The sequence below is a fragment of the Ovis aries genome, chromosome 7, assembly GCF_016772045.2.
Source record: "Ovis aries strain OAR_USU_Benz2616 breed Rambouillet chromosome 7, ARS-UI_Ramb_v3.0, whole genome shotgun sequence".
NCBI classification, from domain to species: Eukaryota; Metazoa; Chordata; class Mammalia; order Artiodactyla; family Bovidae; genus Ovis; species Ovis aries.
The window spans coordinates 65,639,382-65,654,885 of NC_056060.1; the positions used below are offsets into that span (position 1 = coordinate 65,639,382).

Below are 15,504 nucleotides of genomic sequence, written 5' to 3' on the forward strand. Positions count from 1 at the left end.
ATCGGTTCATGGGAAATAGATGGGGAAACAGTAGAAACAGTGTCAGACTTTATTTTTTGGGGCTCCAAAATCACTGCAGATGGTGACTGCAGCCATGAAATTAAAAGACGCTTACTCCTTGGAAGAAAAGTTATGACCAACCTTGATAGCATATTCAAAAGCAGAGACATTACTTTGCCGACTAAGGTCCATCTAGTCAAGGCTATGGTTTTTCCTGTGGTCATGTATGGATGTGAGAGTTGGACTGTAAAGAAGGCTGAGTGCCGAAGAATTGATGTTTTGAACTGTGGTGTTGGAGAAGACTCTTGAGGGTCCCTTGGACTGCAAGGAGATCCAACCAGTCCATTCTGAAGATCAACCCTGGGATTTCTTTGGAAGGAATGATGCTAAAGCTGAAGCTCCAGTACTTTGGCCACCTCATGCAAAGAGTTGACTCATTGGAAAAGACTCTGATGCTGGGAGAGACTGGGGGCAGGAGAAGGGGACGACAGAGGATGAGATGGCTGGATGGCATCACGGACTCGATGGACATGAGTCTGAGTGAACTCCGGGAGATGGGGATGGACAGGGAGGCCTGGCGTGCTGCGATTCATGGGGTCGCGAAGAGTCGGACATGACTGAGCGACTGAACTGGACTGAACTGAACTAAATCAGAAGCTCAGGAGATGGGGTCTGGACATGAGAATTTTTTTAAGTTTTCCCAGATGACTCTACTTGAAGCCAAGGCTGAGAGAGAACCATTGACTTGGGATCAAAATGAAACTGCCCACTTCAGCTGTGGCCCAGTCCAGCTCATCTTGTTAGAGTTCTGCATGGGGTTCTGGATGGCCTATGTTTCCCTGGCCTTGTCCTGCATATAATGACTGGAGGGTTGTGTAGTGGCCCCAGGAGGAGACTAACCATAAATTTGAGATAAGGGCCAAATCACTTTCCATCTTATCAGAACCCGCCACAGGCAAACTCATTAGGAAGCAGAGAATTAAGATCATCTCAGTAAGACACATGAGCTTGCATGAGGTCAGGTCAGCACTGGTAGGCATAGCAGACGCAGACCCTACAAAGCTGGGCACCTGAGCAAAAGAGTTGGAACCAAGTCCCAGAAGGTATGTCGCCTGATGAGAAGGGGACATAGCCCTACAGAGCCACTGGCTGCCTGCCTGTTGGTGTCAACCTCCACAGTATTGCTAGCAGGGATCAAAGCAGAAAGCCTTAGAAGTTTTACCACTAGATTCTGGTGTCTACAGGGCCCCTTAGAAGAAGCTGTGACAGCCAATTTGCTGCTGGGCCAAAAGAATCAAATAAAAATTGAACAGGAGAGAAAACTCAAGAAAGATAAGCAGCAAAAGGGGTCCATCAGCAGAATATAGTGACCCCTTTATGCCATCCAGACTCTTTGTTACCTGTAATTCCACTATGAGAGTACTTCCACTTGAGTTATTAAGCATTTGCCCCTTCATTGTTGCCCTCTCCAAAAAATGCAGACTCCTAAAAGGAATGATACTTTGATTCAGTAACAACTTTAATGGAATTAGCTCATGATTTATTCAGCCAATCTGAATGCCTATTCTGTGCTTGGTACTACACTGGGAACTGGGATACACTGGAAAGAAGACCTCACTAAGGTGACTAAGTCGAGTTAGGGAAATTAAAATGAAGGTAGTCTTGTTCAGGTTTCTGAAGTAGAGGAGCAGGCCTCTGACAAGACTTCTGACCTTGCCTGGACCTTGCCTGGACTACATGCCTGTCTACAAGCATACCAATTGTTATCAACATGTCAGGTGACACTTTAGATTAGAAAGAGAGTAGGTCTTGGAATCCTTAAGCCCCTGGAGGCCTGACCAGCCCCCTGGGGTCTAAGAAGTCTTATAACTCACCAGGTTAAATAAACAGCATTGTAACAGTGAAACCAGAGCTGCATTTTTGCATACAAACTGATGATGATATCAGTATGCAACCCGAGATTACAAGCAGCAGCCCCCAAAGCGGCAATCTGTAGTTTCACCCATGGAGTAGACATACATTGCCTGGGACCCACCCTTTCCCAACTGGGATTCCAGACTGCTGTTACTCAGTGCTACTAAAGTCTGAATGTATGTTTCAGCCCAATTTGGTGATGTACACACTATTACCTCTCTCTATTGTTTCTATTTATTTTAATGACTGTATATTGAAATTAAGTCAAATAAACCCCTATTAAATATTGTAATTGCTTATTGTGTGTGTAACAAGTGGTTTCTTTTGTTAACACATCCTTCAAACCTAAAATGATACTAAAACTTTCGACCAAACACTAAGAAGACTCAGTTCAATACAGAAGTATCTACTGAACACATCCTGTCACCTGACTAGGAGCTGGTGCTGAGGGAAGAGGAAAACAGAAAAATGCACAACACTGTCATCTCCCTCAAGAAGCTTCTAGCCCTGCTCGGGGCAATCCAAGCACCCAAAGATCCAAACAAGCAACTGCTTATTAAACTGCTAATATAATCAAGGGCCAACGTGAAGGGTGGAGCTAAGTACCTTCATGTGAAGGAGCCTTTTCAGAAGCCCTTATGATTGTATCACACTAACTCTTTTCATTAGGGAGCCTGGAAAATGAGCTATTATAGCCTCACTGTTTCCTTAATATTAATACGAGTGTGCCTTTCTGGTTCTGGGGCCTCACCTTAGTTTCCACCCTACACACTATAGATCTGGCTAGGCTGAGTACTACTGAAAGGGAGTTATTCATTACGCATTTACAGGGCGCACAGGGTCTACCCACCTTCTCTGACTATGCCCCTGACTCTGGCCAGTTGCCATGTCTTAGTGGTGGGCTGAGTGGTTTCACATTTACTAAACACCCACAAGATACATGGTTTCTGTCTACGACAGTCATGCTCACAAGGTACCCTTGTGAGAAAAGCCTCACCAGCTGTTGGCTCTGGCTGTCACTGTGAAGGGAGAACTGTGACTGTCACCCAGCTGGAATAAGGAAGCAAGGTTTAGGAACAGAGGAATAGGTATGCCTCAGAAGCCAGGCATCGAGCAGGATCAGACAGGGAGATATTGCCAAGTGTGGGGTGTGGAGCCTTTTACTGAAACTATCATTCATAAATCGTATTGTCCTGGAAACACATTCCAGGCCAGATATCCCTTGGAACAAGGTCAAAAATCCAGAAGGAATGAGAAATATAAATTAGTGCAGGAACCGAATCAGCATCTACTCCACAGAAGCAGCAGATTCTTTGGCAGCAAGAAATTGAAAAAGACTAGAGGAGGAATTGGAAATCAAATCTAGGATTGCTAAGGAAGGGCAGATATGAGAACCTCTCAGCCCAGGCACTGAGGTAGCATGAGAGCCAGGGGAAGAAGAGCACAGGATGAAGACAGGGGCTCAAAACCGAGAAGCTGATGTCTTCAGACTAAGCAAAATACAGGAACACTGGTTGCCTCAGGTGGTGGGAGGACTAACTGAGAAGAAACTTGACGGAACTTTCTGAGAACATACAGAGATGAATGTACCATTATTGAAAGAAGTGTGGGTTCCATGGGCACACCTATTTGTCAAAAGCTGTTGAACTGCATACTTAGGATTTGTTCATTTCAGTGTATGTAACTTTTACCTAAAAAACTGTAAACAAATCAAACCCTAATTAGGTTGACTTCTAGCAGTGCTAGGAATTAGCAATTCTAAAACCACAATCTGTATATTCTTGGGCATGAGGTAAATGGGAGACAGACTTCCAGCTGTTGGGGAAAGAAATTACAGATAAAGAAAAGGCATTTTTTTGCATTGGAATTGGGGTTAACAGTATAACTATATATCTATGTCTAATATCTCTCTCTGTGTATATACATACACATATACACTATATTTCTAATATATATCTATGCCTCTATTTCTGTATTTATATATAGGTAATAAAACCTATTTCTGTCTGCTAAAAGGAACTAAAAGAAATGATACAGTAGGAACAAGAAATTTAACCCCCAGATTTTGGTTTCTAGATACCATTCCGCAATGAAGGAACCAGGAATCCTTGAGAAGTGACTTACTCCAGGGTTGAGGACAGGAAAAGTAAAGGATGAGCCTAGAACTGAGCCAAAAAGTAAAGAAATACTCAAACAATCATGTTGAAAGGACTCAGAAGGCAGCTGAATGGGGCTCCCATTGGCCCAATCTGCTATCATCTCACATTAGAATAAATAAATATTAAGGGACTTCCCTGGTAGTCCAATGGTTAAGAACATGCCTTTCAATGCACGGGATGCAGGTTTGATAAATAAATAAATGGGGATTTCCCTGGTGGTCCAGTGGTTAAGAATCCACCCTGCAATGCAGGGACTGTGTGTCTGATCCCTGATCAGAGAACTAATCACACACGCCATGGAGCATGGAGCAAACAAGTCCAGGCACCATGACTAGACAGTCCATTCCTCAATGAAAGATCTCAAGTGACATGACAAAGATCCCACGTGCAGCAACTAAGACCAGCCAAACAAACAAATAAATAAAATAATAAGCAAATGAACAAATAAATAAATGGAGGTAAAGGGAAACTACTGCACTATAGCAGAACGCCAAAATGACGAAGGTAAGGTAGCCAACAAGCAGGAGTGTTCAGTTGTGTCCAACTCTTTGTGACCCCATGGACTGCAGTGTGTCAGGCTCCTCTGTCCATGGAATTCTCCAGGCAAGAATACTGGAGTGGATTGCCATTCCCTCCTCCAGGGGATCTTCCTGACCCAGGCATCACACCTGCATCTCCTATGTTTCCTGTTTTGGCAGACAGATTCTTTACCACTGAGCCACTGGGAAGCCCCAAAGGAATACTCAAAGACTCATGTTGAAAGGACTCAGAAGCCTGCTTAATGGGGCCCTCATTGAGGTAGAAAACTGATAGGTAAAAGTTTGACAAAAAGACAGAATAGTTTACAGAGTTGCAAAGTATGCTCCTCAATTACTTACTGATTACAAAGGGAAAAAAAAAACTTCACAGTAGCAGAAACCACTTCAGGTCATTGAACCATAACATTGCTATATTGTTATAAACCAATATTTAACATCATGTATCTGCGATTGGAATACTGGGGGAAGGACATGCCACTAATTCTGTGATATTCCTGTCAAAAATGTATAACTTGAATCTAATCATGAGGAAATATGAAACAAACCCAGATGGAAAGATGTTCTACAAAATAACTGGCTCATAGTCTTTTAAAATGTTAAGGTCAAGACACAAAAAGAAAAGCTGAAGTAATGTTTCAGAATAAAGGAAAATAAATAGATTGACAACTAAATTTTGTACATTATCTTGGATGTAATCCTGGACTCAGGGGGGAAAAAAAGTAAGGAAATTTTGGGAACAACTGATGAAATAGTAGTACTGCTGCTGCTGCTAAGTTGCTTCAGTCATGTCCGACTCTGTGCAACCCCATGGACAGCAGCCCATCAGGCTTCTCTGGCCACAGGATTCTCAAGGCAAGAATAGTGGAGTGGGTTGCCATTTCCTTCTCTGATAGTAGTACTGTTAGTGTTTACTGAACTGTGCCCAGTAGGAAAATGTCTTGCTGGAAAATGCACACTGCAGTATTTAAGAGTAAAGGGACACCACATCTCCAACTTGCTATTTAAATGAGGGGACAGAGAACGAGAACATGAACCAGAATGTAACTAAGACAAAAATGCAAACCAATGGATCAAAAGATTGTAGCTCCTTGTACTCTTCATGTAATTTTTCTGTAAAACTGAAGTTTTATCAAAAATATCTTCAGCAAGTGGTGCTGGGAAATTTGGACAGGTGCATGTGAGTCAATGAAGCTAGAACACAACCTCATGCCATATACAAAAATAAACTCAAAATGGCTTGAAGACTTAAATACAAGACACCATAAAATGCCTAGAAGAGAACATAGGCAAAACATTCTCTGACACAAATCATACCAATGTTTTCTTAGGTCAGTCTCCTAAGGCAATAGAAATAAAAGCAAAAAATAAACAAATGGGATCTAAACAAGCTTATAAGTTTTTGCACATCAAAGGAAACCATAAACAAAATGGAATGACAACCTATGGAATGGGAGAAACTATTTGCAAATCATGTTACTGATAAGGGTCTAATTTCCGAAATATAAAAACAGCTCATACAATTCAATAACAACAACAAAAAACAACCCAATCAAAAAATGGGCAGAAGACCTAAATAGAAATTTCTCCAAAGAAGATATACAGATAGCCAACAGGCACAGGAAAAGACACTCATCATTTGCTAATTATTAGAGAAATGCAAGTCAAAACTATGATGAGGTACCACCTCATACTGGTCAGAATGGCCATCATTTAAAAGTCTGCAAATAATCAATGTTGAAGAGGATGTGGAGAAATGAGAACATTTTTACACCATTGGTGAGAATGAAAATTGGTACAGCCAGTATGGAAAACACTATGGAGGTTCCTCAAAAAACTAAAAATAGAATTGCCATATGATTCAGCAGCTAGTGGAGGTGATGGAATTCCAGCTGAGCTATTTCAAATCATAAAAACTGATGCTGTTAAAGTGCTGTACTCAAGATGCCAACAAATTTGGAAAACTAAGCAGTGACCACAGGACTGGAAAATATCAATTTTCATTCTAGTCCCAAAGAAGGACAATGCTAAAGAATGTTCAAACTACCACACAACTGCACTCATTTCACATGATAGCAAAGTAATGCTGAAAATTCTCCAAGCCAGGCTTCAGCAGTATGTGAACTGAGAACTTCCAGATGCTCAAGCTGGATTTAGAAAAAGGCAGAGGAACCAGAGATCAAATTGCCAACATCTGTTGGATCATAGAAAAATCAGGAGAATTCCAGAAAAACATCTACTCTGCTTCATTGACTTTGCTAAAGCCTCTGACTCTGTAGATCACAACAAATTGTGAAAAATTCTTAAAGAGATGAGAATACCAGATCACTTTATCTGCCTCCTCAAAAATCTGTAGGCAGTTCAAGAAGAAACAGTTAGAACCAGACATGGAACAACAGACTGGTTCCAAATGGCAAAAGGAGTATGTCAAGGCTATATATTGTCACCCTGCTTATTTAACTTATATGCAGAGTACATCATGTGAAATGCCAGGCTGGATGAAGCACAAGCTGGAATCAAGATTGCCATGAGAAATATCAATAACCTCAGATATGCAGATGACACACCTCTTATGGCAGAAAGCGAAGAGGAACTAAAGAGCTTTTTGATGAAAGAGAAAGAAGAGAGTGAAAAAGCTGGCTTAAAATGCAACATTCAGAAAACTAAGATCATGGCATCCGATCTCATCACTTAATGACAAATAGATGGGGAAACAATGCAAAGAATGGAATGCTTTGTTTTCTTGGGCTCCAAAATCACTGCAGATAGTGACTGCAGCCATGAAATTAAAAGACGCTTACTCCTTGGAAAAAAGCTATGACCAACCTAGGTAGCGGGGAGGGAGGTGGGAGGGGGTTCAGGATGGGGGACGCATGTACACCCATGGGGTGATTCATGTCAATGCATGGCAAAAACCACTACAATATTGTAAAGTAATTAGCCTTCAATTAAAACAAATAATTTTAAAAAATTTATTAATTAAAAAAAAAGCAGAGACATTATTTTGCTGAGAAAGGTCTGTATGGTTTTTTTTTTCAGTAGTCATGTACGGATGTGAGAGTTGGACCATAAAGAAGGCTGAATGCTGAAGAATTGATGCTTTTGAACTGTGGTATTGGAGAAGACTCCTAGAGTCCCTTAGACTGCAAGGAGATCAAACCAGTCAATCCTAAAGGAAATTAATCCTGAATATTCAATGGAAGGACTAATGCTGAAGCTGAAGTTCCAATACTTTGGCCACCTGATGTGAAGAGCTGACTCACGGCAACCCATTCCAGGATTGTTGCCATGAGAACCCCACGAACAGTATAAAAAGGCAAAAAGATATGACACCAGAAGATAAGCCTCTCAGGTTGGAAGGTGTCCAATACGCTACTGGGAAAGAGCAGAGGACAATTACTAATAGCTTCAGAAAGAATGAAGCAGCTGAGCCAAAGCAGCTGAGCGGAAATGACGCTCAGCAATGGATGTTTCTGGTGGTAAGTAAAATCCGATGCTGTAAAGAACAATACTGCATAGGAACCTGGAATGTTAGGTACATGAATCAAGGTAAATTGGATATGGTCAAGCAAGAAATGCCAAGAGTGAACATCAACATCTTCGGAATAAGTGAACTAAAATGGGCAGGAATGCGCAAATTTAATTCAGATGACCATTATATCTACTACTGTGGAAAAGAATCCCATAGAAGAAATGGAGTAGCCCTCATAATCAACAAAGGAGTAGAAACGCAGTAGTTGGGTGCACTCTCAAAAATGACAGAGTGATCTCAGTTCAAGGCAAACCATTCAACATCACAGTAATCCAAGGCTATGCTCTAACCATTGATACCAAAGAAGCTGAAGTTGACTGATTCTATGAAGATCTACCAAACCTTCTAGAACTAACACAAAAAAAGATGTCCTTTTCATCATAGTGGATTGGAAGGCAAAAGTAGAGTGTCTAGAGATACCCGGAGTAACAGGCAAGTTTGGCATTGTATTACAAAACAAAGAAGGCCAAAGGCTAACTGAGTTTTGCCAAGAGAAGGCACTGGTCACAGGGAACACCTTTTTCCAGCAACACAAGATACGACTTACAAATAGATATCACCAAATGGTCAATACTGAAATCAGATTGATTACATTATTTGTAGCCAAAGATGGAGAAGCTCTATATAGTCAGCAAAAACAAGACCTGGAACTGACTGTGGCTCAGATCATCAGCTCCTTACAGCAAAATTCAGGCTTAAACTGAAGAAAGTGGGGCAAACCACTAGGCCATTCAAGAATGATCTACATCAAATCCTTTACAATTATATAGTGGAGGTGACGAATAGACTCAAAGGATGAGATCTGATAGACAGTACCTGAAGAACTATAGACAAATGTTTGCAACATTGTACAAGAGGCAGTGACCAAAATCATCCCAAAGAAAAAGAAATGCAAGAAGGCAAAGTGGTAGTCTGAGAAGGCTTTACAAATGGCTGAGGAAAGCAGAGAAGCAAAAAGCAAGGGAGAAAGGGAAAGATATACCTAACTGAATGAGAGTTCCAGAGAATAGCAAGGAGAGATAAGAAAGGTCTTCTTAAATGAGCAATGCAAAGAAATACAAGACAACAATAGAATGGGAAAGATTAGTGATCTCTTCAAGAAAATTGGAGATATCAAAGGAACATTTCATGCAAGGATGGGCAGGAACATAGGCAGAAGAGATTAAGAAGTGGCAAGGATACACAGAAGAACTCCACAAAAAAGGTCTTGATGACTCAGATAACCATGACGGTGTTGTCACTCATCTAGAGCCAGGCATCCCGGAATGTGAAGTCAAGTGGGCCTTAGGAAGCATTACTACCAACAAAGCTAGTGGAAGTGACGGAATGCCAGCTGAGCTATTTAGAATACCATTTAAAACACCAAAATACCATTTAAAATAACACCATGCTAATGGTGTTAAAGTGCTGCACTCAATATGTCAGCAAATTTGGAAAACCTAATAGTGGCCGCAGGACTGGAAAAGGTCAGTTTTCATTCCAATTCCAAGAAAGGGCGGCGCTAAAGAATATTCAAACTATTGGACAATTGTGCTCACTCCCCATGCTAGTAAGGTTATGCTCAAAATCCTTAAAGCTAGGCTTCAGCAGTACTCGAATTGAGAATTTCCAGATATACAAGCTGGGTTTAGAAAAGGCAGAGTAACCAGACATCAAATTGCCAACATTTGCTGGATCATAGAGAAAGCAAGGGAATTTCAGAAAAACAACTACTTCTATTTCATTGACTAGGCAAAAGCCTTTGATTGTGTGAATCACAACAAACTGTGGAAAATTCTTAAAGAGATGGGAATATAAGACCAGCTTACCTGCCTCCAGAGAAACCTGTATGCAGGTCAAGAAGCAACAGCTAGAACCTTACATGGAACAACTGACTGGTTCAAAATTGTGAAAGGAGTACAACAAGACTGTCTATTGTCACCCTGTTAATTTAACTTATATGCAGAGTGGTTTTTGTTCAGTTGCCCAGTTGTTTTCGACTCTTTGTGACCCCATGGACTGTAGCACTCCAGTCCTCTCTGTTCCTCATCATCTCCCGAAGTATGCCCAAGTTGATGTCCATTGCATCAGTAATGGCATCCAGCCATCTCATCCTCTGACACCCTCTTCTCCTTCTGCTCTCAAACTTTCCCAGCATCAGGGACTTTTCCAGTGAGTCAGCTGTTCTCATCAGATGACCAAAATACTGGAGATATACAGAGAACATCATGCGAAATGCCAGGCTGGATAAGTTACAAGCTGGAATCAAGACTGCCATGAGAAATATCAATAACCTCAGATATGCAGATGATACCATTCTAATGGCAGAAAGCAAAAAGGAACTAAAAAGCTTCATGATGAGGGTGCTAAAGCTGAAACTTCAGTACTTTGGCCACCTCATGAGAAGAGTTGACTCATTGGAAAAAACTCTGATGCTGGGAGGGATTGGGGGCAGGAGGAGAAGGGGATGACCGAGGATGAGATGGCTGGATGGCATCACGGACTCAATGGACACGAGTCTGAGTGAACTCCGAAAGATGGTGATGGACAGGGAGGCGTGGCGTGCTGCGATTCATGGGGTTGCAAAGAGTCGGACACGACTGAGGGACTGAACTGAACTGAACTGAACTGAACTAAAGCCTTCTGTTTTTGTTACAGTCCATCCAGAGACAGAAATGTGTTTCCATTTTTGCAAGGAGGCCTGAATTTTTAAAAATCTGATGAAAAGAGTTTACAATTAGAAGAATTTAAAGTAAAATCAGTAAAAGTTTTCCCATTTAGTAGGAGTAGTAATTAATGAATAAGCTTTCCCTAAGTGATTCCTTTCCAAAGAGAGGCATATGTTTAAACTGAATTCATTCATCTCTTTTCTGTGGCCATTATCCTGTCTGGCCTTCTGCCACAGGTCTAGAGCACAGTGATTTCTTTTTCTCTGTCATCGCTTTCTTTTTCTGGACAGAGATTCTGAGAATTGTTGAGCTGCTAATTATATGATTTTCTCTGGTTTGCCCCCAAAAGCTTAACAGTCATAAGTTGTTGTTTTTTTTTTCCCTCCAGCAAATTTAATGCCCCACAAATCAAAGACAAATTAGCTGAAAATAAGATAGACTTCTTCACACAAATCCTAGGTGGATATCAACTGCCTGTCCCATAGTAAGAGGTGGCCACTATGCAGTTAGCCACAAGTTCATTTCATTTTATGGCTGAGTAATGCAGATGACACCACACTTATGGCAGAAAGCGAAGAAGAACTAAGGAGACTCTTAATGAAAGTGAAAGAGGAAAGCGAAAAATTTGGCTTAAAGCTCAACATTCAGAAAACTAAGATCATGGCATCCGGTCTCATCACTTCATGGCAAATAGATGGGGAAACTGTGGGAACAGTGGCAGGCTTTATTTTGGGGGGCTCCAAAATCACTGCAGATGGTGACTGCAGCCATGAAATTAAAAGACACTTACTCCTTGGAAGAAAAGTTATGACTAACCTAGACAGCATATGAAAAAGCAGAGACATTACTTTGCCAACAAAGGTCCACCTAGTCAAGGCTATAGTTTTCCAGTAGTCATGTATGGATGTGAGAGTTGGACTATAAAGAAAGCTGAGAGCCAAAAAATTGATGCTTTTGAACTGTGGTATTGGAGAATAGTCTTGAGAGTCCCTTGGACTGCAAGGAGACCCAACCAGTCCATCCTAAAGGAGATCAGTCCTGGGTGTTCATTGGAAGGACTGATGTTGAAGCCAAAACTCTAATACTTTGGCCACCTGATGTGAAGAGCTGACTCATTTGAAAAGATTCTGATTCTGGGAAAGACTGAAGGCAGGAGGAGAGTGGGATGACAGAGGATGAGATGGCTGGATGGCATCACCGACTCAATGGACATGAGTTTGAGTAAACTCCGGGAGCTGGTGATGGACAGGGAGGCCTGGCGTGCTGCAGTCCATGGGGTCACAAAGAGTTGGACACGGCTGAGCGACTGAACTGAATATTCCATCATGTATACGTGCTCTGTCTTCTCTATCCATCCTCTGCCAATGGACATTTAGGTTGCTTTCACGTTCTGGCTATTGTAAATAGTGCTGCAAAGAACACTGGGGTACATGTATGTTTTTGAATTATCATTTTCTCTGGGTATATGCCCAGGTGTGAGATTTCTGGGTCGTATGGTGGGTCTATTTTTAGTTTTTTGAGGAGTTTCCATAGACATAGAGATGTCACAGAGTGAAGCAAGCCAGAAAGAGAAAAACAAATATCATACAATATCACTTATATGTGGAATTCAGAAAAATGATACAGATCAACTTAACTGCAAAGCAGAAATAGAGACACAGATGTAGAGAACAAACTTATGGGTACTAAGGGATAAGGGGGCTGTGATAAACTGGAAGATTGGATTTACATACACACTACTATGTATTGGATAACTAATGACAACCTACTGTATAGCACAGGAAAATCTACTCAGTGCTCTGTAGTGACCTAAATGGGAAGGAAATCGAAAAAAGAGGAAATATATGTATATGTATAACTGATTCAATTTCCTGTACTGCAGAAACTAACATAACACTGCAAAGCAATAAGAATTGATTTAAAAGAAAACAGAGAGAGAAATAGCCCTCTGCCAGCCCCCTTCAAAACGGATCTCACAACGAACGTTCTTCCTAGCCCTTAACTTGCACCTCCCAGGCTGTGCTGGGGAAGGGCCAAAAGTGGCTTCAGTGACGGGGAGTGGAACAAACTGGAATTCACCGTCCCTTTCCCTCTGCCCACCTGTGGGGAGTGTTTCTGACTCCCACCCCGGCTCAGGCAGGGCGCTGGCGGCCTGGGCAGCACCTGGCCTTCATTAGAGGAGATGCTGGCCCAGGAAGGCCTGGAACACACCGCTCATTAGACAGAGGCTGAGTCATGGGGTGTGGAGGCCGCTGGGTCACATTCTTGCAACATAACAAGCAAACAGAGAATTGGCAGAGAAAATCTAGACTGTGGAGTCTGTAAAACTTTTTCAAGGCCAGTTCACAAAGACACCCACAGGTCTGTGAGAGTGAAATAAAAGGTGAGCAGAGCCCGTCAGAACTGTACAAGATCAGATTAACCCATGGTTGATCTGAAAGAAGAGGCTTCTAGAAAGGCAAATACCTTTTGGGATATGAAGGCTCAGGCAGAGAGAGGGCCTGAAACCTTACCTTTTTTTTTTTTTTTTTAATTTTACTTTACAATACTGTATTGGTTTTGCCATACATCAACATGAATCCGCCACGGGTGTACATGAGTTCCCAATCCTGAACCCCCCTCCCACCTCCCTCCCCATACCATCTCTCTGGGTCACCCCAGTGCACCAGCCCCAAGCATCCTGTACCCTGCATCGAACCTAGACTGCCAATTCATTTCTTACATATTATACATGTGAAACCTTACTTATAAAAAGGGCAAAAGACTGAGAAGCAACCTCTCTCGGGTAAGACTTGGTAAATCTCTTACCAGCCTGTGGCCTCCAGCTCTAACCACTCTTGGTCTTGAACCCCAGCCTGGACAGAGTTTTCCAAAGCAGAATGTAGCCCTTCACACCCCGAGTACCTGGCAGAGAGGAGTGCTTTGAAACCGAGCTTTGCTTCCGAGGAATAATTAGTTCAGATTCCTGAAACTGGAAGATGAAAATCCAGCACATCTGAGAAGCAGGCCTGCTGGAACCTGAAGGTTCACACAGACAAACTGAGGCAGACCTAATTTGTTTTCTTCATAGCTTAAAACCACCTCTTTCGGGCAATGATCTGAAGGGGGGGACACATGGCCCTAAGACCAGACTTGAGTGTTCATCCTTCCGAGGAGATATTTCTGACAGATGAAAGGGCAGGAGCCGACAGAAGCCTAGAATGCTGAGGCTAACACACTGATGTGATGGCCACAACCATCCCCCGTGTGGACACCGCCTCCTCAACAGGACATTTTGAACCTGGCATGTAATGAGCTATGGGAAACATGAAACACATTTTCACTCTCATGATCAAAGGATGAGAGATGCTTTCTGACTTCTTTTTTTTTTTTTTTGGTCACTCCATGAGACTCGTGGGGTCTTAGTTCTCAGACCAGGGATTGAACCCAGGCCCTTGTCTATGAAAAAGTGCTGAGTCCTAACCACTGGACCACCAGGAAATTCCTGCTTTCTGCCTCTTTGCCTTTGGCTAGTTTTCTCTCACTTCCCAAGCTGGGCTGAAGAAAAAGAAAGGTGAGGTCACTAGTTATTTGAATTTGATTTGAATTTCACTTTCTAGCTACATTTGATTTAAATTTTGTATTTAAATATACTTGGATTTCATTTTTAACATATATTTAAAACCATTTTTTAAACTATAATTAAAAATACAAACATGCAGCCATGTTAGCTACCAGATCCTCACCCAATGGAAAGCACTTTTGCTCACAGGTTTTTAAACAAATCTTGGGACAGAGTTTCTTGGGCCCTCCCTGCTTCTCTTTCCCTTCTCCCTCTCTCTTTCAGCTAATAAGGCTTTGCAGTATAATTTACCTACAGTCAAATACACAGTTCTTAAGTATTTAGCTCATACTCCATATAATCACCACCCATCTCAAGATATAGAAAACGTCCAGCACTCTAGAATCCCTTTTTGCCCTTTCTTTTGATTTTATAAATTATTTTTGTTGTTGTTGAGATGGGTCTTCATTACTGCACGTGAGCTTTCTCTAGCTGCAGCAAGCGGGGGCTACTCTCCAGGTTCAGTGTGCGAGCTCACTGCAGTGGCCTCTCTTGTTGCGGAGCATGGGTTCTAGTTGCACGGGCTTCAGTAGTTGTATCACGAGAGATCAATAGTTGTGGTGCACAGACTTAGTTGCTCTGCAGATGTGCAGTCTTCCTGGACCAGGGATTGAACCCATGTCCCCTGCATTGGCAGGTGGATTCCTATTCACTGCACCACCAGGGAAGGCCCCATGTATGCCCTTTCAGGTCGCTGGCACCCTTCTCCCATCACTATCTGACTCTATCACCATGGATTAGTTAGTCGTGTGCCATCAGTTAGGAAAGTTATGGATCTGCACTGGCCTCTTACTGTTCCTGTGATGAAGTTCTCCGAAACACAGCATGCAGTCACACCAGGCTCCGAAGCATCTATTTATTTGGCCCATGTTCTTGTCAGGCCTCAGGAGGCTTTCATAAGTGAATGCACAACCTGCTACCTGGCTCTACTGCTTATAAAAGATGTTGGGTAGTTCACGTCTGCCTTTTGCACCCAAAACAAGAAATTCAATAGTATTAATTAGGATTATTTGGACATTTTTAAGTGTTCTGGTATTCCATTTTTCAAACTTCTGGATCAGTTTAAAGAACAGACAGGTGACTAGGCAAGCTGTTTTGTGTGTGTGTGTGTGTT

At 42.1% G+C, this 15,504-nt stretch overlaps 1 protein-coding gene across 1 annotated transcript in view; it reads right to left on the bottom strand.

The window, feature by feature from the left end:
* WDHD1 (WD repeat and HMG-box DNA binding protein 1) overlaps nt 1-15,504 on the bottom strand; it is a 151,753-nt gene that overhangs the window by 111,524 nt on the left and 24,725 nt on the right. The window lies entirely within an intron of this gene.